We start from the raw sequence: 27,729 nt of genomic DNA, 5'->3' as shown, positions 1-27,729 counted from the left end.
GGGCTGGTCCCCACGTCCCGTCTCAGTTACGCTATTCGCAGACATTTGAAACAAATTCACAGTATTCCACGATTGACACTAGACTCATACAGCTGGGGTACACTAATTCCGTCACGCGGGGTACGGGGTGACGGCAGGAAGGGCAGCCGGCCACCCCCTTAAATTTAACCATGCCAAATCCGTACTTCACTCTGCTGACCCTGCGCACAATGCGGGATAAAGGCAGTAGCGAAAGAAAGAATGGCGGAGGATTGGGGATCGGCAATGAATTGAGAGGACCATTTGTGGATGTATGTTCTACTTTCGAAATAGGGCAGGTGTAGTGCTCTCCGGGTATTCTGCGGTTTTCAACGAGTGATTTTGAACGAGTAGCGCCGCGCATTTCGAGGAAATGTCGACAAGTCATCCCTCTTCCGACTGCAACTTTCAAAACTCTCTTCGCTACATGCTCCAGTACATAGCCCCAGTACAGAGCCTGTATTACGGCTCTGCAACAGTCATTCAGGGCTCTGATGGTGTGCCACTTACCACTCCTTACATAACAGGTACATATTATTTAATTCGAACCTGTTACCTCGGAGGATCGATGTGTCACAGTTGTGTACATTATCAACATCGACTGTGGAAGCAAGAATTCTCTGTATTTCCAAAAATGCGTAGGCGGAAATCACACTGCTAAAAGTTCGGCAGCTACCACTGGTAGCCCTGTCATGATCGTCAGCTGCGCAGGCATGCTTCTAGTAAGTGACTTCATCGTTCAAGATGACTATTGCCATCATCAACGCGGCGAAAAAAGTCGGTGAACACGATAGTGTAATAATAGGAGATAGTCTATCCCGCCGAGTCTCCGAAGAAATTGGATGCCCATCTATTTTACGGGATGTGGATGTAACTAAATTTCCTTTGCAGACATCGAGGGTTTGTAGAGGGGACCAAGACAGTTGAGTTTATCATAGAAACGCATGTCATTACACATATGTTGCTCGCTGACTCCGTCTGCTTGTTGTCTGTGTCCACTTACAAGTAGGGATCGATGTGTCGAATACCGACGTCAACAGTGATGCGATAGCTTCGTACCATATTATAGTACACACAACCACCAATCCCTGGTGCTCCAGCATCCGTCGCCGCCGTACCCGCTCCAAGGATGTCATGTGACACCACAGGTGATGGAACGAGTTCAAGCCGGCATACGTAATATCCTACTCAGTGACACCTAAAATGCGGGAGAATTGAATGTATGTGGTTGTTTATGCGAATTCCCGAATTTTTTCCAGACGAATGGAAAAACTAGTAGAATCCGACCTCGGGGAAGATCAGTTTGGATTCCGTAGAAATGTTGGAACACGTGAGGCAATACTGACTCTACGACTTATCTTAGAAGCTAGATTAAGGAAGGGCAAACCTACGTTTCTAGCATTTGTAGACTTAGAGAAAGCTTTTGACAATGTTGACTGGAATACTCTCTTTCAAATTCTGAAGGTGGCAGGGGTAAAATACAGAGAGCGAAAGGCTATTTACAATTTAAGAACTTTCAGCATTTCTTTACAATTTGTACAGAAACCAGATGGCAGTTATAAGAGTCGAGGGACATGAAAGGGAAGCAGTGGTTGGGAAGGCAGTGAGACAGGGTTGTAGCCTCTCGCCGATGTTATTTAATCTGTATATTGAGCAAGCAGTGAAGGAAACAAAAGAAAAGTTCGGAGTAGGTATTAAAATCCATGGAGAAGAAATAAAAACTTTGAGGTTCGCCGATGACATTGTAATTCTGTCAGAGGCAGCAAAGGACTTGGAAGAGCAGTTGAAGGGAATGGATAGTGTCTTGAAAGGAGGATGTAAGATGAACATCAACAAAAGCAAAACTAGGGTAATGGAATGTAGTCGAATTAAGTCGGGTGATGTTGAGGGTATTAGATTAGGAAATGAGACCCTTAAAGTAGTAAATGAGTTTTGCTATTTGGGGAGCAAAATAACTAATGATGGTCGAAGTAGAGAGGATATAAAATGTACACTGGCAGTGGCAATGAAAGCGTTTCTGAAGAAGAGAAATTTGTTAACATCGAGTATAGATTTAAGTGTCAGGAAGACATTTCTGAAAGTATTTGTATGGAGTGTAGCCAAGTGTGGAAGTGAAACATGGACGATAAATAGTTTGGACAAGAAGAGAATAGAAGCTTTCGAAATGTGGTGTTACAGAAGAATGCTCAACATTAGATGGGTAGATCACATAACTAATGAGTAAGTATTGATTAGGATTGGGGAGAAAAGTTTGTGCCACAACTTTACCAGAAGAAGGGATCGGTTGGTAGGACACGTTCTGAGGCTTCAAGGGATCACCAGTTTAGTATTGGAGGGCAGCGTGGAGGGTAAAAATCGTAGAGGGAGACCAAGAGATGACTACACTACGCAGATTCAGAAGGATGTAGGTTGCAGTGGGTACTGGGAGATGAAGAGGCTTGCACAGGATAGAGTAGCATGGAGAGCTGCATCAAACCAGTCTCAGGACTGAAGACCACAACAACAACATTCGTGTACCGGGAAAACTACTTTTCCGGGTACGTGTAAACGCAACCGCCTGGTCGCCACTACAACTCCCGAATGCCTACAAACGGAATTAAGTTATACCCTATATCATTAGGAAGCACTGTTAATGCTCACACATTATGGCCTCTTAGGAGAACAAAAATCTGCTCTTTACTAATCAACATGGATTCCGCAGAGTTAGAAACTTATCTTGCTCTCTTCGTCCGTGGGATCCAGAGTGCGCTAGATTGCCGACCAGGTTCCTTGTCTTCTGAAATAATTGAGTAATTTCTTAAATAAATAATTTTGGATAATTCATTTCTCTTATTTGGCGCGCCTGACAATGGATTTGAGTGTAAGATCCGTTATGATTCTTTTACTCGACCGTGGATATTTCTTCAAATTGAAAGTTGCTTTATCGGACTTCCAAAACATTTATTCACTGAAGAAATGGTTCGTACTGGGCTATTTATGTGCATTTAAAGAACACGGAATCTTTCGGCATGCGAAGACAAAATCTAGCTGAGGATGATTTTTTCAAAAATTGAAACAAGTATTAAGTAATATCACTATATTCAACTTTCACATATAAACAATAAATTTACCTTAAGCAAAATCCAAACGGTAATGGACGAATGCCGTATAAATGTGCCGTAATCACAGAAAAGCTTTTGACTTGGCTTGCCTCTAAAACAATAAGATGCACTCCTTTGCACAAAAAGAACTGAGGGACATAATTCTACATTTGTTTCTGTAGTTGTATCGCATAACCGGCCATAGTTCTTAATTTTTTGTTGATTCTTCACTTATTTATTTACTACGTTTCAAATTTTGTAATTTTAATACCCGCTCTTCCCGCAGATGTGCCTTTAAACACTGGCTACACAAAGTATCTTGTAGACGGCGGGTGTTCTAAGACATGCCACATTTTCAACTCATCTCAATGACAAACAAACACGCTTAATAGAGACGGACGCCTGTATCTCAGCGCGTTGAGGAACCCAGCGATCTCGAGGCAGTCACAGCTTACGCAGAGTCAATGTATTCACCGCGATGTCGCGAGCACCAGTGACGTCACAGCCAGGAGCAGTAGTTCCACTTGACAATCGCCATGGAGGGGGCATCTCATAGAATTTTAGCCATCTGATGGGGCTGCAATCCCGAGAACATTTTATTCAATAAATGTACACCGAAATGACCATTTTCAAGGCGCAGAGATATACACACATACGGACCGCGGTTACATCGCAAGATATAAAAGGGCAGTGCATTGGCGGAACTGTCATTTGTACTCACTTGATTCGTGTGAAAAGGTTTCCGACGTGAGTATGGCCTCATGATGAGAATTAACGAACGAAGAATGGTAGCTGGAGATAGACGCGTGGGTCGTTGCATTTCGGAAATCATTAGAGAATTCAGTATCCTGCGATCCAAAGTGTCGACAGTTCGCTGGAAATGCCAAATTTCAGGCACTACCTCTCATCACGGACAACGCAGTGGCCGACGGCATTCATTTAGGGACCGAGAGGAGCGTCGTTTGCACAGATTTGTCAGTGCTAACCCACAAGCAACACTGCGTGAAATAAGTGCAGAAATCAATGTGGGACATAGTATGACCGTATCCGTTCAGTTAGTGCGGCGAAATGGCAACAGTAAAACGGGCTATAGCAGCAGACGACCGACGCGAGTGCCGTTGCTGAAAGCACGACATCGCTTGCAGCGCGTCTCCTGAGATCGTGACCATATTGGTCGGATCATAGACGACTGGAAACCCGTGGCCTGGTCAGATGAGTCCCGAGTTTACTTGGTAAGAGGTGATGGTGGTGGTCGAGTGTGGCACAGACCCCACGAAGCCATGGACCCAAGTTGACAAGATGCCACTGTGCAAGCTCGCGCCGGCCGATGTGACCGAGTGGTTCTAGACGCTTCAGTCCGGAACTGCCCCGTTGCTATGGTCGCAGGTTCGAATCCTGATTGGGCACGGATGTGTGTGATGTCCTTAGGATAGTTAGGCTTAAGTAGTTCTAAGTCTACGGGACTGATGACCTCAGATGTTAAGCCCCATAGTGCTAGAGCCATTTGAACCATTTTGCAAGCTGGCGGCGGCTCCGTAATGGTGTTGGCTTTGTTTGCATAGAATGTACTGGGTAACGTACTGGATTCTCTGGCTCAGCTGAACCTATCATTGACTGGAAATGGTAATGTTCGTGTACTTGAAACTTACTTGGAGCCATTCATTCGCCGGCCGGGGTGACCGAGCATTTCTGGGCGCTACAGTCTGGAGCCGCGCTGCTGCGGTCGCAGGTTTGAATTCTGCCTCGGGCATGGATGTGTGTGGTGTCCTTAGGTTACTTAGGTTTAAGTAGTACTAAGTCTAGGGTAGTGATGACCTCAGATATTAAGTCCCATAGTGCTCAGAGCCATTTGAACCACTTGAACCATTCATTCGCAAACAACGATGGAATTTTTATGGATAACAGTGTGCCATTTCATCGGTCCGCATTTGTTCGCCGTTGGTTTGAAAATCATTATGGCCAATTCGAGCTAATGATCTGGCCACCGAAATCGCCCTTCATGAAAGCCATCGAACGTTTATGGGGCATAAACGGGAGGTTAGTTCAGTTCGTGCACCAAATCCTGCACAGGCAACATTTTCCCAGAATAGCTCAGTTCTCCAGTAGGGTGTCAGCGAATGGGGGAGTGTGGGCTTATAGTACCGTCTGTGTTTGCTAATTGTACGCATTCACCTCGTAAACTCAATCGTCATTTGCTTCTTCCCTTGCAGTCTAGGAACAGCAGCTTGAGCATTGCTGTAATAAACGATAACTAACAAGGGGAACAAAAGAGAGCCAGTTACCAAAATTCAAGTTTTAACCTAGTATAATCCACTGATGTATTTTTTAACACTTGCACGTCCGCAGCTCGTGGTCGTGCGGTAGCGTTCTCGCTTACCGCGACCGGGTTCTCGGGTTCGATTCCCGGCGGGGTCAGGGATTTTCTCTGCCTCGTGATGACTGGGTGTTGTGTGATGTCCTTAGGTTAGTTAGGTTTAAGTAGTTCTAAGTTCTAGGGGACTGATGACCATAGATGTTAAGTCCCATAGTGCTCAGAGCCATTTGAACCATTTTAACACTTGCACTACACAGGTCTTCACAAAGTAAGAAATATGTTGATACACTGATACATACAGTAACACTACACCACAATACATTATCCCACACTGCAATCCAGATGCGGCGTCCGTGCCAATACAGGTAATCCAAGTTTCATTTAGCGGCGCGGATGAGATGCTCGACGGCATGTAATCATGTTCTCGTGGTTTATGACTTCGCGAACCGCGGATTACGTCTCGTGAGATACACGAATGACTGCAAAACATCAAACACCTTTATAGTCACAAAATTTACTTGTTCTCCTAGCCTGATTCCTTCACACCGAACACACAGATAGAAAACCACACTGTGACTCCCTCGTTCGTTCTGGCGCGAAAAAACAAAGAAGCGAACACAGAGATGTTATCATAATCGATATCAGTGCTGAAACTTCCTGGCAGATTAAAACTGTGTGCCCGACCGAGACTCGAAGTCGGGACCTTTGCCTTTCGCGGGCAAGTGCTCTATCAACTGAGCTACCCAAGCACGACTCACGCACGGTACTCACAGCTTTACTTCCACCAGTATCTCGTCTCCTACCTTCCAAACTTTACAGAAGCTCTCCTGCAAACGATGCAGAGCACTTGCCCGCGAAAAGCATAGGTCCCGAGTTCGAGTCTCGGTCGGGCACACAGTTTTAATCTGCGAGGAAGTTTCATATCAGCGCACACTCCGCTGCAGAGTGAAAATCTCAATGTGATATAACTCGATACATGCTTACAAGCGGACCTCCTACTTGTTGAGTCCATTCACGTCGTGTTGCTGCGCTACGCCGAGCAAAAGGAGGTCCTAGACGACATTAGGAGGTACCCCATGACTTTTGGCTCCTCACTGTATGCCCCTCGTGCCGTAGAAGGGTTCTGGCCGAACTTTAGCCTAGTAGTTGAGTGTTGATACTGTTTTGCCCATCCCTTGTTCCTGGGGAAGGGTCGCATTAGTGTCGTTGTGTGGGCAGATGAGCAGTGACCGGAGACCGCCACGCCGCGGCGGGGCAGCGCCGAGCCGACCGGAAATTAGCTCTCACGGTTGAGTGGCCGCGGCCAGGCGCGCTCCGCCATTCCGTTCTCCACGGGTGCCGCCAATAAACACTTAGAGCGGCCCAGCTTCTGGAGGGAGGAGGCAGCCCCAGCCGGCCACCGGCGACCGCTACCTCACGTGCTGCCCCCCCAGACTCCTAATCGTCACCACATCCGAGTGCGGTCGCATACGCTGTGTACACATCGACCGAAGCGGCGCACAGCTGACGGGACTGAATTCTGGGCGGGAGTGACAGTGTTCGAACCGCTTTTCATCCAGTCTAACTTGAGTTTAACGTGGTTTTACTACACGGGTGTGCAAAACTTAAAAGTCGAAAGTGATTTCCATGTGATCTGTCGCTCCCACGCAACGTAGCTCGATGAAACTTGAAACATACATAGAAAGAACTGCTACACCATATTACGGGAGGTAAATGAGAGAAATTCGCAACGACACAAACAGAATTGATCGCGGCGATGGTTCGAGTCCTCCCTCGGGCATGGGTGTGTGTGTTGGCCCTTAGGATACTTTACGTTAAGTAGTGTGTAAGTTTAGGGACTGGTGACCTTAGCAGTTAAGTCCCATAAGATTTCACACATATTTGAACATTTTTGAACAAACAGAAATGACACTTTCATTCCAATTCAGTAATTACACTGATGTTACCCCGAGACATCAGGGTCCCCTAGACATTATACGAACAAGTACATGATTCTACACTACTGGCCATTAAAATTGCTACACCACGAAGATGTGCTACACATGCGAAATTTAACCGACAGGAAGAAGATGCTGTGATACGCAAATGATTAGCTTTTCTGAGCATTCACACAAGGTTGGTGCCGGTGCCGACACCTACAAAGTGCTGACATGAGGAAACTTTACAACTGATTTCTCATACTCAAACAGCAGTTGACCGGCATTGCCTGGTGAAACGTTGTTGTGATGCCTCGTGTAAGGAGGAGAAATGCGTACCATCACGTTTCCGACTTTGATAAAGGTCGGATTGTAGCCTATTGCGATTGCGGTTTATCTTAACGCGACATTGCTGCTCGCCTTGGTCGAGATCCAATGACTGTTAGCAGAATATGGAATCGGTGGGTTCAGGAGGGTAATACGGAAAGCCGTGCTGGATCCCAAAGGCCTCGTATCACTAGCAGTCGAAATAACAGGCATTTTATCCGCATGGCTGTAACGGATCGTGCAGCCACGTCTCGATCCCTGAATCAACAGATGGGGACGTTTGCAAGACAACCACCATCTGCACGAACAGTTCGACGACGTTTGCACCAGCATGGACTATCAGCTCGGAGACCATGGCTGCGGTTCCCCTTGACGCTGCATCACAGACAGGAGCGCCTGTGGTGGTGTGCTCAACGACGAACCAGGGTGCTACACCAAGAAGAAATACAGATGATAAACGGGTATTCATTCGACAAATAGAACTGACATGTGTTTTCATTTTCACGCAGTTTGGGTGCATAGATCAATTCAGTACCCAGAACAACCACCTCTGACCGTAATAACGGCCTTCATACGCCTGGGCATTGAGTCAAACAGAGCTTGGATGGCGTGTACAGGTACAGCTGCCCATGCAGGTTCAACACGATACCACAGTTCATCAAGAGTAGTGACTAGCGTATTGTGACGAGCCAGTTGCTCGGCCACCAATTGGTGAGAGATCCGGAGAATGTGCTGGCCAGGACAGCAGTCGAACATTTTCTGTATCCAGGAAGACCCGTACAGGACCTGCAACATGCGGTCGTGCATTATCCTGCTGATATGTGGGTTTTCCGAGCGATCGAATGAAGGGTAGAGACACAGGTCGTAACACATTTGAATTGTAACGTCCACTGTTCAGAGTGCCGTCAATGCGAACAAGAGGTGACCGAGGCGTGTAACCATTGGCACCCCATACCACCACGCCGGGTGATACGCCAGTATGGCGGTGACGAATACACGTTTCCAATGTGCGTTCATCGCGATGTTTCCAAACACGGGTGCGACCAAAATGATGCTGTAAACAGAACCTGGATTCATCCGAAAAAATGACATTTTGCCATTCGTGCACCCAGGTTCGTCGTTGAGTACACGATAAACCGAACTCGCGATAGGCTACAATACGACCTTTATCAAAGTCGGAAACGTGATGGTACGCATTTCTCTTCCTTACACGAGGCATCACAACAACGTTTCACCAGGGAACGCCGGTCAACTGCTGTTTGTGTATGAGAAATCGGTTGGAAACTTTGCTCATGTCAGCACGTTGTAGGTGTCGCCACCGGCGCCAACCTTGTGTGAATGCTGTGAAAAGCTAATCATATGCATATCACAGCATCGTCTTCCTGTCGGTAAAAATTGCGCTTCTGTAACACGTTATCTTCGTGGTGTAGCAATTTTAATGGCCAGTAGTGTATGTTCAGTCGAGGAGAGTGTGCCGACTGCATTTTAACGAAAATTGCTGATGGCTGTAAACAGCTTTTGGTTTTCAACGGCAGCAATCTAACTGCAGGAAAAAGCTCGTGATCGTGGCTACAGTGTTGGCCAGTGAGACAATGTTTCTCAATGGTATTCACAGGTACAGTAAACCGACCATGTGAGCACACTATTACGGAGATCGATGAACACCGTCTGCACGTACGATGATGATGTTTTCAAAATTAGTTTCCTTGTAAATAGATGTCAATACGTGTCTTGCTACGTTACGAAAAAAAAAAACAATTTTGTATAACATGTAAGGTTCTAAGGGATGGAAAGAGAACAACCTGAAGTGGCACAGTTATCGCCGACAGTAGCTTCGGTACAACTAAGGCGCGGCAGTCACTGGGACGAGATGACACGTTGGAATGAAGTTCGCGCGTCTCGAAGGTTATGCGTGCAACACCCGTGTTCCCACAGGAGCGATACCACAAGCAACAAGACGCAGCAGGCGGCAATAACCTCGTGTGTGGCGCGTCGCAGGCAGCCTCGTCTTCGACTACTTCCAAACATGTCACGTATTTACCTGGGACTGGGAAGAGGTATGGCTCTCCTTCCAGCGTTAAAAACGATTTCGATATGTTAGCTGTGTTTGGTACGCAGCATATTTTTTAAATTAGTCATCAATCTTCTTGATGTGGCCCTCCACGAATTGCTCTCCTCTGCTGATCTTTTCATCTCAGAGTAGCACTTGCAACCTACGTCCTCAATTATTTATTGGATGTATTCCAGTCTTTGTTTGCATCTACAGTTTTTACCCTCTGCAGCTCCCTCTAGTACCATGGAAGTTATACCCTGATATCATTACACGTGTCCTAGAGTCCTGTTCCTATTTATTCTTGTCAGTAGTTTCCATATATTCCTTTCCTCGCCCATTCTGCAGAGAACGTTGCCATTCCTTATCTTATCAGTCCACTTCATTTTCAACATTCCTCTATAGCACCACATTCAGATTTCACTACCATACAATGCTGTGCTTCAAACGTACATTCTCAGAAATTTCTTCTTCAGATTGAGGTCTATGTTTGATACTGGTAGACTTCTCTTGGCCATGAATACCCTTTTTGCCACTGCTATTCTGCTTTTTATGTCCTCCTTGCTCCGACCGTCATAGGTTATTTTGCTGCCCAGGTAGCAGAATTCATTGCCTTCATCTACTGCGTGACCACCAACTTCTATGTTAAGTTTCTAGCTGTTCTCTTTTCTGCTACTTCTCGTTGTTTTTCTTCGATTTACTCTCAGTCCATATTCTGTACTAGTTACACCGTTCATTCCATTCAGCAGATTCTGTAATCCTTCTTCACTTTCACTGATGATAGCAATGTGATTAGCTAATTTGTCATTGATATCCTTTCTCCATGAATTTTAATTCACTCCTGAACCTTGCTTCTTCGATGTGTAAATTGAACGGTAGTGGCGAAAGACTACATCCCTGTCTTACACCGTTTCATCCGAGCACTTCGTTCTTCATCTCCCTCTTACTGTTCCCTCTTGGCTCTTATGCATATTGTACATGGCCTTCTTTCCCTATAGCGCGCCCCTTTTTTCTCAGAATTTCGAAAATCTTTCACCACTCTTCATTATCAAATGCTTTTTCCCGGTCGACAAATCCTATGAACGAGCCTTAATTTTTCTTTAGTCTTGGTTCCATCATCAACCGTAACGTAAGAACTGCCTCTCTGGTGCCTTTACCTTTTGTAAAGCCTAACTGATCGTCATCTAATACATCCTTAATTTTCTTTTTCATTCTTCTGAATATCATTCTTGTCTGCAACTTGGGTGCATGAGCTGTTAAGTTGACTGTGCGATAATATTCGCAAGTGTCGGCTCTCACTATTTTCGGAACTATGTAGATGGTCACTGAACTATTCACTGTAAGTCATTCTCTTTCCTACCTCCCTATTCATAACGAATCCTATTCCTGTTATAACGCTTCCTGCTTATGTTATTACCCTATACTCATCTCACCCGACGCCCTTGTCTTCTTTCCAATTCATTTCACTGGCCCCCACTAAATATCGATTGAGCCTTAGTATTCCCTTTTCAGATTTTCTACCTTTCGTGCCAGTTTCAAACTTCTGAGATTCCATGCCCTGATTGGCAGGTCTTTATTCTTCTGTTGGTTATCCATTCTTTTTTTCTCATGGTCACCGCCCACTTGGCAGTCCCCTTCCGGAGATTCGAATGGGGGACTATTTCGGAATCCATTGCCAATAGAGAGATCATAATGACACTTCGTCAATTACAGGCCTGTAGGTTCACATTATGTGTCTTTGCTCCAGTCATTTCCATTGCTCTCTTTATCCTCATGCTGTTGATCATTGCTCATTCTTCTGCCTTTAGTGACTGTTTCTGATCCCAAGGGCAAGAGGGTGCCCTCTGTTCGCTCCTCCACCTTCTTTGACAAGGCTGTTGGCTGAATGAGGGTGACTTCTTATGCCAGAAGTCTTCGCTCGCCATTACTGATGATTTTTATTAAAAATGTAGGCATTGGCGGGATTCTAACCCCGAACCGAGGACGTTTTTGATTACTTATGTGAGACGCTCCTCCTAGACGACGGGTCTTGCGCAGCATTACATGGTCTAAAATGTACAAAACGTAAACTGGCCAGCGACAGCATCTTTGCTGCAATCTTTTCAAAACATGCGCTACATTTTACTTAATTTCGAAGTATCACAGTAATTATGGGCAATAACGAAAAGGAAAGAAGTTCATTATCAGGCTATGATAGACTGTAAGATGAAAAACAGAATAATCTTCTTTGCTGAACAGTTTCCTCAAAATCAAATCAGAATAACTGCATAGCACACAACACGCGCGAGTCCCAAAACAGTGTCTTTTAGTTTTTTAGGCGAAAAGTAAAAGAGACGGATGTAGCATTGTATTTTCTTTGAGGGAGGGAAGGGGACATCAGATGACTTGAAATTTCGCTCCACATGTATCGTACGATACAGATACGTGAGCAACCAGCACTCCATGTTGCACTGTGTTATAGAGCTGTATCGCTGTCGTCCCAGAATGCACCACTTAAGTCGCTTCCACTGCGTTTCCACGCTCTCCATCCGTGCGGGTTGCTGCTTCTGTGTCGTATCTTGAGCCGCGTCGCGTAACCAGTCACACATACTATCGCCTTCGTGAGGGCCGCACCTCTGTTTACTTCAAGGCCGAACTGCAAATCACATATTATGTACATTTTTATTACAAATTCTTGGCATGTTCCCGACTACATGAATATGAAAGATCCTTTTTCCACATGTTAAGTAAGACTTGATGTACTGCCGATGAGTTCTGTACTGGAATATCCCAACTTATTCCACAACATATTACAAAAAGTGGTTAGTTTCAGACTGCTGGTTTGCGCGGAAGCTGTCCTGCATCAAATTTCGAACTTGAACACGATTTTGGTGAAGTGATATGTGTGTGACAATGTTAACGCTGTTTCAATGAAGGGCGCTTTAGTAGCATACGGGTGGAACAGATATACACCGACAGTGTGTTTCATTCTCTTCCTTTCATTTCCATGAAGCTGCCCTACACTGGCCCAGATAATTGCACAGAGCAGTCGTACAGAAACACACAACGCACTCAAGAAAAAAGTATATCCCATTCTCAGAATATCAATATGTTCCAGAAACATTCCTAAAAATGGCTCTCAGTATTCGAGTTTGACGTAAAACAGCAAAGGGTTATAATTTCCACTGAGTAATAAGTTGAAAATACAAATAATTTTGCAAATCATGCCAGATAGCAATCTACACCTACTAAAGATTAAATATTACGCAGTGACTGCAACGAATTTCTATTTCTATTTACTACATCATTAATTCTCCTTTAACACTCTGGCACTTACCATCGAAACAAAAGAGCATTCATATTGCTTTTCGTCTAAATTCTGACGAATACAACGCATTCGGACATGCTTGTGCCTCCCTTAGAGGTATCACACATACAGAAAACCAGTGGTAATCTTACGCAGATAAGTCAGGAAACTAAGTAATAATACTAGAACAGCTTCATCCAAAGCTTACAGTTTTCATTCTTCCGAATGGGGTTTCACGGTAATGACAGGTGTTTGCGTCATGAAAATTATATTGTATTACTAGACAAGCGTGCCGAATGTCATTCAGCAACACGAAAGGACAATGGCAGGTAGCACGCACCAAGTACCCAGGAGACAGAACTGAAAGGCAGAGTCCGTAATGCGGACAGTGAGAGACTAATCAAGCGTAAGCTGTGCCTCCACACAACAGCCGACTCAAGCCTGTATCAGCAACATATATCATATTCAAACCGTAGAAACAGCATTCAACTGTCGCAGCTCTCCTGCAAAGGAAGGCAAAAGAGTAGATGAATGATTGTCAAACATTTCAGTCGTTCGTATATAGCTGAATCATCGAAGTTAGCCAGAACGTGGTCATAATGACGTTCCTTAATATTCATCAGTAAATGTTTCGTTGACGCTGACGCACACATTCCGTCTTCACGTATTTTCGGAAGATTCAGTAACTCACGGAATGGCACTGCCAACCGATATCAGACATTATAACAATTTCTTCCGAAATATGATAGTGGTTCGAATAATTCTTGGCTGATGTTACCCAAAACGCAATTCTTGACGATCAGCTCTCAACGGAGGAAAGCGTGATAGTATCGCTAGTGGTACTATTTTCTAATGAAAAACATCGTTTTTTAGTAATAAAAGGAATTCCAGAAGGCTTGGAAAATACTTATACGTGTTGCAGCGAGCGTCATCTCGCTTTAGGAGGATAATGAACATAAACAGTGGGAACAAAATCTCTTAGAACCATACATTAAAATTATAGTTCTAAGTCTCTGCAATTTATTGACTTAATATATCGGGCTAACGCTACGCAGAAGAGGACGGAAGAGGAATTAAAAGGGAGAATTGGTTGAAAAGATATCGAATGTAAGTTGCTGTAAGAATTCTGAGTAATGGCAGAGCATCAGGGCGGGGGAAGGGGATATCTCAAGTGTAGTATCACTAAAAGGGTGGAGCAGGTCAGCGACAAATCATCTACTACCTAGCCAAGAAAGAGATCATTAGTGACTACGCAAATCTTAATTTCCGATCCATCACTGAAATTTTGTTCTTTGGCGCAAATCGAGTAACATACGGACGAGACCTGTTATCGATTCCCGCTGTGCGGCAGCTTGTAAACTGCTTGAAATCTACAGTCATTTATCACTTGAAGCGTTATCTGCGCGCTATGGGCTAACTTCTGATCGTTTGACGGTGACTGAGCAGTACAGGTCACCCGGAGAGCAGTCGGCGCATTTATTTTCGCAAAAAAAGAAAAGGTACAAACTTTCTCGCTTACTGGTTCACACCACCTTTTTCTAGTATAGGCTGTATTGAGATTTTGTATTGATTACTCTTACTGTTTATGTACTCAACGAAACAGAAGGCATTGTATCTGTTATGTAAAACCGAAATGCCAGCAACTTCAATTAAGAAAGTTTCCATATTACTTTTCGTTTAGTCTTTGCTTCAACGCTTAAATACTGTTATTCTATCGTTTTTCACCGTGAATTATATAGATTAGATATTTCTAGAAACGTTAACGTTCAGCTCAAAAGGTGTAATCGCGTCATATTATTCACTTTGCGTTATTGAAAGATGTATTATTCTTACAGTTACGCTTCGAGTTTCCTAACCCACCGGAGTCATCTGGCATTTGGAAACTTTTCATGATTGGAGCGGAAGACTGGAAGTACTACAGCAGTTACATTACGGCATGGTGGAGCCGTTCGGTTAACTGTCCATACTTTTCTTTTTTTTTTTTTGCATCACCCAATAGCAGAACCCACATGACGAGTTCCTGTTCATGCGCAAGTTGTCTAGTGTTCAATCTCGCAATATAAGTAATTTCGAAGTCACAGCTGAATTTTGCTTTGTATGAGAGTTACTTAACGAAGAAACATGACAAAACGATTTATGGTTCATGAAAACGGTATCATCATAACAAAATAAGGGAAATCCGAGCTCGCACGGAAAGCTATAGGTGATTTTTTTCCACGCGCTGTTCGAGAGTGGAATAATACAGAATTATTCTTAAGGCGGTTCTATGGACCGACTGCCAAGCAGTTAAGTGTGATTGCAGAGCATCTACGTAGATATAGTGGTAGATTTAGGGACTGTGGATCAGTATCACAGGGTGAGTGCGAACTCCATCTACAGAAGGATGTCAAATTAAATATCTTTCAGCCGTCAGTTTTCAACTTCATTTTATTTGGCAGCCAGTTCCAGCGTTCTACTACGCCATCTTCAGGCCCCTCACCGACGTGTAGGAAAAATCTGCCTCGGTTGTGTTCAAAACAGGGGCCAGCAGTACTGATATTAGCAGAGATATTTGCTACAGTGACTGAAGAAAGTACTTTAAATTAGGAATCGTGCGTATACCTTCAGTCAGTATAACTCACGCCGCACAGACTGTTCGGACTGTATTTATGCTGTGTTTGACAATGAGAACAGTTTTGGTATTGCCTGTTTCTTAAGTCTAGTGTCAATAATCGGAAGCTAATACAACCAACAGAATGAGCGTTTCGCATCTTGTAGCTACACAGGTTTTACGCGCTTAACGTCAAGTACTTAATACAGTACCTCATTTCTGAAGTGATCAGACGTTTCAGACTATTTTATGCGTGGGAGTTCGAATCTTTTAAGGATTCAAGGGTGTGCTGGGGTCACTGGTAAGCTACATCTACATATATACTCCGCAATCCACCGTACGGCGCGACGTACGGTGTGTGGCGCAGAGTACCTAATACCGCTATTAGTCATTTCCTTTCGTGTTCCACTCGCAAATAAGGCTAGGGAAAAACGAATATCTATATGGCTCCGTATGAGCACTGATTTCTCGTATCTCAACTTGGTGCTACTTAAGCGCAATGTATGTTGGAGGCAGCAGAATCGTTCGGCAGTCAGGTTCAAATACACTCCGTCTTCAGGCTACGTGTGGCCTACCGGGACCATCCGACCGCCGTGTCATCCTTAGTGGAGGATGCGGATAGGAGGGGCGTGGGGTCAGAACACCGTTCTCCCGGTCGTTATGATGGTATTCTTGACCGAAGCCGCTACTATTCGGTCTAGTAGCTCCTCAGTTGGTGTCACAAGGCTGAGTGCACCCCGAAAAATGGCAACAGTGCATGGCGGCATGGATGGTCACCCAAGTGCCGACCACGCCAGACAGCGCTTCGGTGGTCTCACGGGAACCGGTGTATCCACTGCGGCAAGGCCGTTGCGTCAGCATCAAGTGCAGGTTCTCTAAATTATCACGATAGTGTTCCTCGAAAAGAATTTCGCCTTCCCTCGAGGTATTCGCATTTGAGTTCCCGAAGCATTTGCGTGCTGTTCGAACCTACCAGTGAAAAAATCTAGCAACCCGCCTCTGAATTGCTCCGATGTCTTCCTTTAATCCGACCTGGAACAGATCCCAAACATTCGAGCAGTACTCAAGAATAGGTCGCACTAGCGTCGTATATGTGGTCTCGTTTACAGACGGACCATACTTTCCTAGAATTCTCCCAATAAACCGAAGTCGACCATTCGCCTTCCCTGCCACAATCCTCAAATTCTCGTTCCATTTCATATCGCTAATACTGGCACTAAGACGACCCCACCATGCACTGTACAGTGGCTAGCGGAATATAAGTGCAGATTTAGATACAATCTGAGAGGGTAGTTTTTTTTTTTTTTTTTTTTTTTTTTTTTGAAACGAGTTAGCTGATTTGGAAACGTGACAGAACATTTGAAAACCGAACTCCCGAGGCTCCGTTTTTCCACCTAAAGCCTTTAGCGGAATTCATTGATCGTAAGAGAGCAGATCAGTTTGCTTCGTGTTTTGTCCGTACTTTTTTTTTCTCCTAGCGCTTTGCCTTATACGAGGGATGGAGAGCTAATTTGCGATCCAGCTTGGTGAGCGTGTTGCTGCGAATCAATAAACACCGATAAACTAGAAATTACTGGTCTTGATGGGCGCCGCCGGCTGCCGCGCGCGGTTTCAGCCGCGGCGGCTGCGATCGGCTCACTGCACGGCCGCAAGTGGCGGGCGCCGCCTGCCTAAGCCGCGGCGCAGATCATCTGGGGGGGGGGGGGGGGGGGGGCACTGTCTGTCCGCGTCCTCCGGCACAGAGCACGCCGTGACGTCACTGTGCCCCGCGTTAGCTCGACCCACTTCCGCGGCTGTGCCTGTCGACGATCCAGGGTTCGGTTCTGCAAGGGGAGGTTACTGCTCGTTACTCCCCCCTGTCCAATGTAACTTGTAGCCAGACCTCCTCATAACTCGTCACAGTTGCGCAGACCTATATCTGTATCCACTCCTACATATCTTTATTGATAACAAAACTGTAAAACAGTGATTTCTGTATGTTGAAAGTTTTTGCCAAAAACTGACAGCCGATGATGTAGGGGTGTGCAACAAAACACAATAAGACTATTTTCAAAAAGTGTTTTTGCCTGTCCGATTGAACGTGTTAATCCACAAAACGTCCAGACGAATTTCCGTGGGGTTTTCAAAAGTAATTCCGGCCTAGCATCGAGCAACATGTAGGTTTTAATCAAATAAAACTATAAGGTTCCAGAGACATTTTCAACTCTACATAGGAAGGCCCAAAGAAACTGGTACACCTGCCTAATCTCGTGTAGGGCCCCCGCAGGGAAGCAGAAGTGCCGCATAACGACGAGCCATGGACCCGACTAATGTCTGAAATCTGGAAGGGCTGCTCATAAATCCGTAAGAGTACGAGGGGTGCAGATCTCTTCTGAACAGCACTTGCAAGTCATCCAAGATATGCTCAATAATGTTCGTGTCTGGGGAGTTTGGTGGTCAGCGGAAGTATATGAACTCAGAAGAGTGTTCCTGGAGCTAGACTGTAGCAATTATGGACGTGTCGCACTGTACCGCTGGAATTGCCGAAGTCCGCGGGACTGCACAATCGACATGAATGAATGTAGGTGATCAGACAGGATGCTTACGTACGTGTCACCTGTCAGAGTCGTATCTAGACGTATCAGGGTCCCGTATCACTCCAACTGCACACGCCCCACACCATTACAGAGCCTCCACCAGCTTGAACAGTCCCCTGCTGACATGCAGGGTCCGTGAATTCATGAGATTGTCTCCTTACCCGTACACGTCCATCCGATCGATACAATTTGAAACGAGAATCGTCGGTATAATTGAAGAATGTATCGTGAAAAAGCATTAAATTTGTCTTTATTAGTTTCATTGAAGTGTCCTACTTTTTCTGTGGACATCGGTCCTGATATGGGAACTCGTAACATATTTGCTGGAACTGCAACGGTAACTGCTTCATCTAATTTCGCGTAAGTTTGTTTTCAAACTCTGACGCTGTGAGCTGTCTTTCATCCAGGGCTAAACAGGAATTCGAGATCCTAAATTAAATAACAGATTTTTTTACCAACTTCTGTTCAATACTATTAAAATAGAAAATAGGAACTGATTAGGAATATACATGACTATGTGTCCCAGTAGCAATATCTTCTTAATTTTTAAAAAAAAAAATTGTGCTGGTCTCAATCACATCAAATAGTCACACTCTAAAATGGTTCAAATGGCTCTGAGCACTATGGGACTCAACTGCTGTGGTCATCAGTCCCCTAGAACTTAGAACTACTTAAACCTAACTAACCTAAGGACATCACACACATCCATGCCCGAGGCAGGATTCGAACCTGCGGGCGTAGCAGTCGCACGGTTCCGGACTGCGCGTCTAGAACCGCGAGACCACCGCGGCCGGCAGTCACACTCTCTTACTGTGATATATTTCGACGGTCATCATGTCAGATGCATCAACAAGTTATTCACAACATACTGCAACTTTCAACAAACTTTGTTTTGACTGTCAACTTGTTTCTACTACACTCGAGAGTGGATGGAGATAATGTGTTTTAACTGTCAGGTCCAAGGAGCTATTGCAATGGGTGTAACTGAAAACCGCACAAAACTGTCATTTCATATGGCCAAAGTTATTATTATTATTATTATTATTATTATTATTTGATAATATCTGACAACTTACGAATAGAGGATATAATATTCTCTCGTATTACGTTATGCTTCTGCACATGCCATAACTTTAGCCTCTGTGTTTAATTTCGTTACATGTTTTCGTACTGAGGTCGTAGCTTGTAGAAGAGATTTGTACCTCGAAACATGTTCTTGCATTAAATAACTTGCCGAGTACGCGACGTTGCCCGGGTCTGTATTTATTATATTATTCCATGTACTCCTTCCCCTTTTCTCTCTCTCTGTCCACCTCCTCTTGACGCCTTCTCTTTGACCCTCTCCCCCCCCCCCCCTCCCTCTCTGTCATTCTCCTCGTCTTCTCTTTCTCTATCCATTTCCCCCTCCCTTCTATCCATGTCCTTCTCCCTCATACGTCCATCTCTTCGTCCCCTTCCCTCTCCATCACAATAGGAGGTTGCTGGCTCCTACCCCTACAGTATTCATTTCCAGGTAGTAAGTGGTATGTGCGCCAAGTTCGCTTGAAGCCAAACCAAGGGTTGAGAAGGAGCTTTTGCCCCACGGCCTCACCCACATACGCACATTTCACATATATATGCACACGTATTTCAAGGGTATCTCTAGGGAATTTCGCCGTGGAGTGTCAGTTTCTCGTACCTCAGTGCTTAAGACATCACATTTGCAGAACAGTGTGTCGTACAACGCCGGCCGCTGTGGCCGAACGGTTCTAGGCGCTGCAATCCGGAACCGCGCTGCTGCTACGGTCGCAGGTTCGAATCCTGCCTCCGGCATGGCTGTGTGTGATGTCCTTAGTTAGGTTTAAGTAGTTCTAAGTCTAGGGGACTGATGACCTCATATGTAAGTCCCATAGTGCTTAGATCCATGTGAACGATTTTTTGTCGTACAACGATATGTTTTGGAGCTGCATTCAGTGGCAAAGTGTGCTGAGACTTATTTGTAAAGTAGTAATAAATTAAAGGTCATGCCTGATAAGGCTGTTTTACTGCTTGAATGGCGCAAACTTAGTAAGTCATAAACGATTTTCCTTTCACCGTTTTGTGGAGGCTGTGATTAAGAAAAAGTCTCGTAAGGGTTTGAAATTGTGTAACGCTTGTTGCAGTTGCTCTCATGCTTCTTTGTTCACACTCACCCCTTTGAGAGGTGGGTGGTTCTAACCCCCCCACCCAATGGTTCTTTCTAGACAACAAGTGATATATGACAAGTGTGGTTGAAATTGATCCAATTGTTTAGGATGAGATGTGCAACATACATACGTACATAAATACATGCACACACTTTTATAATGCGTACAGATTTAAGTAAATTAACAAGGATTTGTGACCTGTAGCGCTCTCTGCAAACTCTTTACACGAAAATGTCTTAAAAGCTGAAACTGTGTTCTCACTGGTTGTATGTCACATCACCAATCACAATGGGTTTGCAGTGTTAAGCCATTTGCGAAGATGTAACTCATGAATCACAGCTACGCGAAAATCTAAAATATTCCTCCTCAAGTCAAACTAAAGAGGTGTTCACACGAGAGCGATTGACGACTTTCTCTCCTTTCCATATGGCATAGAGCCTTTGTCCTTCAATCGGACGCCCCAAGTTTTGTATGTAACTTGGCTGCATACTGAGATGTAAGTTCCCGAATTAGAGTCACTTTTTTAAGTGACGCTTAGGGAACAAATACTACTCATCTATCACAAGTTACACATAGTGTGATGAATGTTCGCAGACAGTTACAGATTTAAAGCGACCTTTAGGAAACAGTAGCCGGTTATTGTTTGCAGATGAAACAAAGTTATTGTAGTTGTTATTGCTACATTACGTTATGGAAGGCATATTTCGCAATAGGATCATCGAAGTATGTATTTCTCTCCAGTGTTTTCGTACGCTTTTATGTAATTGTGTTTGAATGTACTTCTGTCTCTATTTATTCCATTACTGTTGTCATTTATTGTCACGGTTATACGAGTATTTTGTTAAATAGCTCTGAACACTATGGGACTTAACATCTGAGGTCATCAGTCTCCTAGAACTTAGAACTACTTAAACCCAACTAACCTAAGGACATCACGCACATCCATGCCCGAGGCAGGATTCGAACCTGCGACCGTAGCAGTCGCGCGGTTCCGGACTGAAGCGCCTAGAACCACTCGGCCATCACGACCGACGAGCATTTAGTCTGCTTGCGGGTGAACAGGGGTATGTCTTGAGTATTCTTCTTTTAGTATTCTGGAAACTCTGTCGAATGTTCTGTGTGGGTTTGCCCGTTAGTGAGGATTTCTAAGGCAGTTGTTTGTGTTGTGTGTCATTCTTTATCGTCTCGGCTGTATGTGCGTAGTGAACTGTAGTATAACGCTTTCGGGGGAAGTCAGTTTCCACGCTAGTGCATTATGGGATCATGTGCATGTCTGTCCGATGTACAAGTGCTGTACACTCCTGGAAATTGAAATAAGAACACCGTGAATTCATTGTCCCAGGAAGGGGAAACTTTATTGACATATTCCTGGGGTCAGATACATCACATGATCACACTGACAGAACCACTGGCACATAGACACAGGCAACAGAGCATGCACAATGTCGGCACTAGTACAGTGTATATCCACATTTCGCAGCAATGCAGGCTGCTATTCTCCCATGGAGACGATCGTAGAGATGCTGGATGTAGTCCTGTGGAACGGCTTGCCATGCCATTTCCACCTGGCGCCTTAGTTGGACCAGCGTTCGTGGTGGACGTGCAGACCGCGTGAGACGACACTTCATCCAGTCCCAAACATGCTCAATGGGGGACAGATCCGGAGATCTTGCTGGCCAGGGTAGTTGACTTACACCTTCTAGAGCACGTTGGGTGGCACAGGATACATGCGGACGTGCATTGTCCTGTTGGAACAGCAAGTTCCCTTGCCGGTCTAGGAATGGTAGAACGATGGGTTCGATAACGGTTTGGATGTACCGTGCACTATTCAGTGTCCCCTCGACAATCACCAGAGGTGTACGGCCAGTGTAGGAGATCGCTCCCCACACCATGATGCCGGGTGTTGGCCCTGTGTGCCTCGGTCATATGCAGTCCTGATTGTGGCGCTCACCTGCACGGCGCCAAACACGCATACGACCATCATTGGCACCACGGCAGAAGCGACTCTCATCGCTGAAGACGACACGTCTCCATTCGTCCCTCCATTCACGCCTGTCGCGACACCACTGGAGGCGGGCTGCACGATGTTGGGGCGTGAGCGGAAGACGGCCTAACGGTGTGCGGGACCGTAGCCCAGCTTCATGGAGACGGTTGCGAATGGTCCTCGCCGATACCCCAGGAGCAACAGTGTCCCTAATTTGCTGGGAAGTGGCGGTGCGGTCCCCTACGGCACTGCGTAGGATCCTACGGTCTTGGCGGGCATCAGTGCGTCGCTGCGGTCCGGTCGCAGGTCGACGGGCACGTGCACCTTCCGCCGACCACTGGCGACAACATCGATGTACTGTGGAGACCTCACGCCCCACGTGTTGAGCAATTCGGCGGTACATCCACGCGGCCTCCCGCATGCCCACTATACGCCCTCGCTCAAAGTCCGTCAACTGGACATACGGTTCACGTCCACGGTATCGCGGCATGCTACCAGTGTTAAAGACTGCGATGGAGCTCTGTATGCCACGGCAAACTGGCTGACACTGACGGCGGTGGTGCACAAATGCTGCGCAGCTAGCGCCATTCGACGGCCAACACCGCGGTTCCTGGTGTGTCCGCTGTGCCGTGCATGTGATCATTGCTTGTACAGCCCTCTCGCAGTGTCCGGAGCAAGTTTGGTTGGTCTGACACACCGGTGTCAATGTGTTCTTTTTTCCATTTCCAGGAGTGTATAAGGACCATATCTGGTTAGGCGATGTTTCATTTCACGACTTGGGGTACGTGTTTTATTCCTAATCCGTCCCCTTATCGCATCTCTCTCTCTCTCTCTCTTTCTTTCTCTTTCTGTGTGTATGTGTGTGTGTGTGTGTGTGTGTGTGTGTGTGTGTGTGTGTGTGTGTGTGTGTGTGTGCGCGCGTGTGTGCCATGTACCCACCCGCCATTTATAAAGACGGCTTTTATCGGCGATGTCTTTTTCTGTGACTATTATTTTGTCCGTGGAGACCGTCTTCATCGAATATGCTGCATCGCGATATCTAGTGGAAATGTCGATTTCAAAGTTGCCCGGATCTACGTATAAAGAGACTGGCCCAACAGTCTTGTCAGTACTCCTACAATTGCCAGCCAAATCGTGATGATGAAGACCGAGCGAGGTGGCGCAGTGCTTAGCACACTGGACTCGCATTCGGGAGGACGACGGTTCAATCCCGTCTCCGGCCATCCTGATTTAGGTTTTCCGTGATTTCCCTAAATCGCTTCAGGCAAATGCCGGGATTGTTCCTTTGAAAGAGCACGGCCGATTTCCTTCCCCATCCTTTCCTCACCCGAGGTTGAGCTCCGTCTCTAATGACCTCGTTGTCGATGAGACGTTAAACACTAATCTCCTCCCTCCTCCGTGATGATGAGAATACCGATATCCTAACTGACTGGATGTGAACACCACCGCACTACATTGCGTTAGTGCCGTCGTCCGCTGAGACGGGTCGAGTCTCGTTAAGCGGTACGCAAGTTTGAGAGCGACGTCTGCGATGCTTCGCTTGTCGAGCACGGCTGTTTTTCGTACAGCAGCCGTGCAGTGTGTGAGAGAGGGATACATGTTTGGACGATGTGGCCGATCAGGGGACGGCTGGAATGCGGCCCAGCCGGTGCCGACGCGGCTTCGCGGAACGCCGGCGCAAACACTGCTCCAGCTCCAGCTCCAGAGGGGACGCACGCAGCCAGTCGGCCGGCCGGCCGCTGACTGGAAGAGCGAACGGGACCGAGCGTGGGCACTTCTTGTCTGCGTCTGCGGACGCGGCCTCTAGCCGCCTACTGCGCGACGCTACGCCCTCTCTCCTCAGTATGAAAAGCATTCGCAGTTGGGAATACGAACAACAATCAGTTGTCTAATTTCATGACGACAATGAATATGTGTATCAGACCAGGGCTCGAATCCGGATTTCCCGCTTGTGGCGAGCGGTCGTCTTGCCAGTAAACTAACAAAGCGAGACTCACGGCCTGACTCAAGCTTCCATATGTCGCCAACCATGTGTCTACAACAAATACTCTACACCCAATATGTATATTCCCATACAGGGAAATACTTTACGTGAAAGTCGCTTGCATGCTGTCGGTAGATAAATATGATATTGCATCGTAGTTTGGAATAACACAGACACAGCAGTATCGTATTTGTCAATCGGCACATGGCAACATACATAACGAATGTGTCAGTACACGTTGTAGAAACGTGGTCGACGAAATATGGTAGTTTGTGTATGGCCGTGAGTCATGGTCGGATGGTCTAATGGTAAGGCGACCGCTCACATAAACGAGAAATCCATTGTGACGACAATCGCTTTGTGACGTCACACGCCCAGATATATAAATAGCTGATGGTTGTCCATATGCGTAAGAGAGAATACATTTCGTGTATTTCATAACGGCTGTAGTCACTGCTGTGCCTTTCCTTCGGACATGCATGGACGGTGTCGTTAGAGAGGAGAAACAGCTTGGGACAAGGTGTCATTCTCAAAGAAGCCATCCCAGTATTCGCTTTAAGCAAGTTAGGATGCTGCATCCTCCGGAAAATACAAAACTCAAACAAGAGCGACTAGCAGCCTAGTACTGAGGTGCAGCTGAGCGAAGTCTAGCCACCAACACACAGTGCAAAAGACAAGGAATATTTTGTGTGTCCCTCATACGTCATTCAGGTAGTTCCGTGGTGGACGTGCCTCCGTCAAACATGGATATCAGCGTATATGAAGATGGTATCTGTTCTTTCGGACATGTCTGAAAGAACAGATACCATCTTCATACGGGTACGGCTAACCGGCCATTGACCTCCTTCATCTGCGCTGGATGCACACGCATTGCCCGAACTCTTACGGGACTCGGAAAGATTGTCTGCCACGAGTAGTAAGCGTAATGAGCAAGGGCACTACGAATGTACTGTGTGGACCTTAAGTTGGGAATGTGGGTTTGACGGGGAGCGTGGAAGGGATAAATCCCTGCAGACGCACTGTCCTCTGTGCCCTCAGTGGCCCGGAGTGGCCAAGCGGTTCTATGCGCTACAGTGTGGAACCGCGAGACCGCTACGGTCGCAGGTTCGAATCCTGCCTCGGGCATGGATGTGTGTGATATCCTTAGGTTAGTTAGGTTTAAGTAGTGCTAAGTTCTAGGAGACTGATGACCTGAGAAGTTAAGTCCCATAGTGCTCAGAGCCATTTGAACCATTTTGAACCCTCAGTGGCTCAGATGGATGGAGCGTCTGCCATGTACGCAGGAGATCCCGGGTTCGAGTCCCGATCGGTGCACACATTTTAAACTGTCCTCGTTGATATATATCAACGCTTAGGTTTTTGATTTAATTGTAATTTCATGGATATAAGCGGGCTCATGGCTCTCTCATCCGTAACAACAGTGTCAGCGTTAATATTGCACAGGACCTACGTCTACGTGTATACTCCGCAAGCACGCAGACCGGGCATGGCGGGGGTCCCTCGTATCACTACTGATAGTCCCTTTCTGTTCCACTCGCAAATGGAGCGAGGGAAAAGCGACTGCCTACATATATACTCCTACCGTAGGGGTTGTTAGGTGAAGTGTATGCTGGCGGCGGTACAGTCGTTCTTAGCCGGCCGCGGTGGTCTCGCGGTTCTAGGCGCGCAGTCCGGAACCGTGCGACTGCTACGGTCGCAGGTTCGAATCCTGCCTCGGGCATGGATGTGTGTGATGTCCTTAGGTTAGTTAGGTTTAAGTAGTTCTAAGTTCTAGGGGACTAATGACCACAGCAGTTGAGTTCCGTAGTGCTCAGAGCCATTTGAACCATTTTTTTTGGTACAGTCGTTCTGCTTCATTTCTCTCAGTTTTCCCAGTAGTATTTCTCGAAAAAAATGTCGCCCTCATCCCAGGGATTCCCATCTGAGTTCACGGCAACAAGTCGAGCAACACACCTCTAAATTGCTTCTATCCTTAATACGACCTGGTGCGGATCCCAAACACTCGAGCAGTACTCAAGATCATTTCGCACTAGTGTTGTTTATAGATGAGCGACACTTTCCTAAAATCCTCCCAGTAAACCGAAGTCGGAAGTCTGCTTTTTCTAATACCGACATTTAGTGCTTCTTCCGTTTCACGTCGCTTTGTGACGTTACGCACCCAGATATATAAACAGAACAGTATCAGTAGCACCGCAAGACGGTATGAGGACAGAGGACAGTGTGTACGGCCGGCGCCAAGATGAGCCTCACTGCACATTCTACAAGTGATCACGGTTATCTTTCACTGGCTGCAGGACTAGACCAGTGCGAAAGACAGCGTAATACAAGGTAACATTTAATTATTGCCACGTCCTATTTTCTTACTAACGTTAAGAATTTGTAACGTTTCTATTAATGAATTACTGTAAATTGTTGCTAATCTGTGTTGGCATCACCGGCCGATGTGGTCGCAGGTTCGAATCCTGCCTCGGGCCTGGATGTGTGTGATGTCCTCAGATTAGTTAGGTTTAAGTAGTTCTAGGGGATTGAGTGTTTGGCATTATGCTTACTACCCGAGCCCCCGTCTTACTGTTACTCGCTCCTGTGAACGGGAATGCGTTATGCAGAACTTGGTGCCTCTCGCGTCCATCTAGAAAAGATAACCTGAAGATGCCTAAATAAGGCGAAACGCGTCGTTGATAAATAAAAAAAAACTAAAATTGCAACCAAGACTGTTTTTAACCAATACTGTTAAGCACTGGTTTGCTGTTATGCCACATATGGAGTGGAACAACCCTCAAAATTGCCGTGCCCGCTTTCATCACGTAACCTGCTTGCCCACCGACTAACTGTACTGCCATCGACAGCCTTGCCTAAGCCGATTCTTTGCCGACAACTTTCTCTCGGACTTATCTCTAACACAGACGAGACCAATCCCAGTTTTTGCTTCTCTGTTAAAAAAGCGGCATCTCGTCCAACATAACTGCAGTGAACTTACTATAAGCATTTTGTATAAAATAATTTTGGATATTGGGCCACATCATTACATCTACTAAAATGTTAAATCGCCGGTGTTTAGACGAGTTTCTGGAAAACCTGAACAGAGAACCGCAGCAAGTAGGTCGACACGTCGGTAATTTAGCTGTTTTGGTTGTTAATTTGTACAAAATGATACCGACCGTGTAAGCCTGCGAACTTACTATAAACAATCCACAACCTGCGACAGGAAAACAGGGCGGCGCTATAGTCGCTGAGTGCATTGGTCGGGAATTGTTTAGGCTGCAACGAAATTGGTTTGTTTGGTACATCGGAGGGTAAATTGGTAGGTGCGTAGGGCCCTTCACGGTGATGTATTGTGACTGAAAGTTCCTAATCGAGTATGTCAACCGGGCAAGCGGGACCGTCTCGCGCAGAGAAGCGAAGGCTTCAGGTGACGGTGACGTTCACGCTGGGATGCGCG

The 27,729-nt window shown here is 46.0% G+C and overlaps 1 protein-coding gene across 2 annotated transcripts in view; it reads left to right on the top strand.

Moving 5' to 3' along the window:
* LOC126279690 (ras guanine nucleotide exchange factor P) overlaps positions 1 to 27,729 on the top strand; it is a 564,449-nt gene that overhangs the window by 72,493 nt on the left and 464,227 nt on the right. The gene's annotated exons all lie outside the window — the stretch shown is intronic.

Source organism: Schistocerca gregaria, chromosome 1 (genome assembly GCF_023897955.1).
Source record: "Schistocerca gregaria isolate iqSchGreg1 chromosome 1, iqSchGreg1.2, whole genome shotgun sequence".
Lineage (NCBI taxonomy): Eukaryota > Metazoa > Arthropoda > Insecta > Orthoptera > Acrididae > Schistocerca > Schistocerca gregaria.
Note: the sequence above shows the minus strand (reverse complement) of the source record. Positions and strands in the feature narration are given on the sequence as shown.